The 3,296-nt window shown below is 38.1% G+C and overlaps 1 protein-coding gene across 1 annotated transcript in view; it reads left to right on the top strand.

Annotated features, from left to right (window-relative positions):
• Positions 1 to 3,296, top strand: part of LOC107671689 (rho GTPase-activating protein 21-like) — a 76,236-nt gene that overhangs the window by 54,163 nt on the left and 18,777 nt on the right. The gene's annotated exons all lie outside the window — the stretch shown is intronic.

Here is a 3,296-nt window from a genome sequence, read left to right as displayed (position 1 = left end):
TTTTAAATTTGATTTTTTTTTTTTTTTTTGCGATATGCATTTGACTGTTTAGTCAAAATGATGGTTTGAACCTTATAAGCCATTTCAGACTAAAGACTAAATATTAGCTATTTTTAGCTATATCATCCAGATTTAGAAGTTGTGTTAGTCTAAACATTTATCAACACAATCATCATTTAGAATTACTGCTTTTATTTTATTAGAAGTGCTTTTATATTAGGGTCATTGACTCCAGTGGTTTCTGATGATTGTAAATCAATAACAATTAAGACTCTGAATAGATGTTGGGGTTCTCTTAGCTCTTTACTTTTTGGCATGCTCTAGATTTTGTCTTGGGTAACACATCTCATCTTCTCTTTTTAGTTTTACTAGTTATGTGATGTGTATGTTTTGTGCAGATGACCACAATCCTAGCATTTCTGCTTCTGGCACTGCAAATACCTTTGCTGTTTTAATGTTACTGTCATGCTCCCAGAATTTTCAGATAGCCTGGCAAGGGAGGCAAATCGTATAAAACTGTGGAATGATTGTTTGGTTTATCAGTGTATGAAAGAAATGCATGGTTGGACATGTAAGTATATGCAAGCGAGCACGATTGGTAGAGATTTCTTTTAATTCATAAACAACAGGTAAATGTTTTTAGCTGTGAAAGACATTAGTTATATTTACATTGTCCTAGGATTTGTATATGATGACCACAGTATGCTATATTTTTGTCACATGACCTTGAGTGTCGTTTTTGTGTTAACATATTGGGAATCAATATGGTTTTGTAATTGCATTTTGATTATATAATTTCCCGTACAAACTAATAGAGATATCAAAATAGAGATGTTATGAAATGTTATTCTAAAGATTAAAAGGGTGTAATTTTTTTCAGTGTTGAGATATTTTCTCCTTAATATGCACAGATAGCTGAATGTCAATCCTTTGCAGGTTGACATCCTAAAGAGCTGTAAACACGTATGGCTCTGTGGCATTTCAAAACATTGCTCAGCTTGTTTGAGCAGTCCAACATGTTATCTTGTCCCAAACCTCAGATTGTCCATTGTAAGTTGCTTTGGATAAATAATCTGCTGAAATGAATGTAGTAGAGGATAGTTGCCACCTATGTCGTGCAGCAAAACCCAGCCTATTATCCTCTAAAATGAAGCTAGGTTAGCGCTGATGACATTACGATTCTTGTGTCTTGGAGCGAGGCGATCTGTAGGCTACGCTAGAGCTCTTCAGCTAGGCCCGAAGAGGGTTTTGCACACCTTCCCCTTGGCCCTCTTTGAGACACTGGAGGATTCAGGAACTAGGACAGTTGCTTTAATTTTAGCTGCTCCAGCCCTCTGGCAGCACAGAACAGCTTTGTACTTCAACTTTTTTTGGCTGAGACCTGCAGAGGAGCTCAAAAGTTTTCAGCCCTCTCGAAAACAGGACATGTCAAATTGTAAGATAAATAAAACTGTCCTCATTCCTAGAAAAAGTTTATGCAGACTTCTTGCTTGCAATAGCCGATTTTCCACTGTCGGGCCGGTGCGAGTCAGTGCTTTAAACGGGCCGGGCGGGGCTAATATCCTCGGACCTGTAGCATCGAGGCCAAAATCACGCTGCGTTTCCACTGTCGGGCCAGAAGCTCCGCTGCGCTTCACTAAAACCCGCCCTTTACACGCCTCTCAGGAACAACGTCACGCAACCCCATCATTTCACCAACAAAGAGAAGTTATCAGAAAACGAATAAGAAATAAGTCACTGGAACTAGCGCGATCACAAAACGAACATGATAAAAGCGGCCATTTGTTTGCATGCTTTGTTAAAGATTTAAATCCAAAAGCATCAATGTTTTACAATAATAAGTGATACATTGATCATAATGAATTAATTTATCAGGATTGAAAATTACTCACACAGAAATAAAGTGGTATGAACACTCTTATTTTTATAAAAGCTCCCGAACAAAAACCATTATTATATTTTTATTACATGCGCTGAGCTAAACTCTCGAGATGAGACTTATGACAGATAAAATATGTTACTAAGTAAATACACGATTGTGATAGAGAATTAGAAGCTGACGTCTGATTTCTTCAAGCGGTCGTATTTATGTTTACTATGGTAACGTTAATGGCTAGCGTGCATAGTTTTGCATCGCTTATAAATATTTCTGCCTTGTATGGTTATCATAATACACTTTGGATCAAGTTATTTCAAACTCTCGCTGCTGTCTGAAAGTGAGTTTTTAAACTAAACTTATTTTAAAAGTCTTTAATGCTGGTGTTATAGCTGTTAACTTCATGAAATGATTCGCGGCGCTAACGCTCTCCAGACGCGTAGAAACTCCGCCTTTGTTCATAGCCACTCCTCTAGCCCCAGCCGGCCCGCTTTGTCCCAAGGTTTTCGTCGGGCCAAAAAACCCGGGCCGTTGGCCCTGAGGAAGCACCAACGAGGCACGATCAAGCCCCGGAAGTGACAGTGGAAACGCGACTGGCCCTGGCACACACTAGCACGCCCGCTTTTGGCCCGACAGTGGAAACGCGGCTAATGAAATCAAGATATGCACTGTAGCCTTGACATTTTTATGGTATGGTTTATAAAGGAAGTTGGATACTCTGACTTGGTCTTGTAAATATCAACAGTATCAAGCAAGTTCAAATGGGAGATTCGGCTAGGGATGTGAATGTGCTCAACATATTTGGGTCATTCCACACTTAGTGTACAAGACAAAAATTGGTCAGGCTCAGGCACTTAAAACATAATTTATTTACCCAATGGCAGAAGAAAATGAACAGGAAGAGCTTAAGTTTGCCATTGCTCAGTATGGCTGTCAAAATGGCTGAAAAAGTAAATTCGAATTTCGTACTTAAATATTATCAAAATTCGAATTATATTCGAATTTAAAATGCATAATTTCAGTTAGGGTGAAGAAAAGCTCTTGGCTTCTCTTCTGAGGCCACAAGAGGGCGCATCGAGCAAAATATTACTAATGCACATTTATTCAAAGCATAAGATAACATGACTATCTGTGAAAAAAGTGCATAATGTTTAAAATAATGTTTATAAACCATTTATAATTAATTAAGTTGCTTAAACAACTATAAACAAAACAGCATCATGTATGTATGCGTAGTTTAATACAAAGGGCCGAAAGCCAATCACACAGAGTACATTTTTCATTTAAAAAAATGAGATGCAGTGAGATGGGGAAAAAACTAGAGCCCGACCGATATATCGTTTTGCCGATATTATCGGCCGATATATCGGTATCGGCGAATATGCCACCGATATGAAATTTTTTTTACAGAACATATAAC

This window comes from Sinocyclocheilus anshuiensis, unplaced genomic scaffold, assembly GCF_001515605.1.
Source record: "Sinocyclocheilus anshuiensis isolate Anshui unplaced genomic scaffold, SAMN03320099.WGS_v1.1 scaffold524, whole genome shotgun sequence".
NCBI lineage: Eukaryota > Metazoa > Chordata > Actinopteri > Cypriniformes > Cyprinidae > Sinocyclocheilus > Sinocyclocheilus anshuiensis.
Note: the sequence above shows the minus strand (reverse complement) of the source record. Positions and strands in the feature narration are given on the sequence as shown.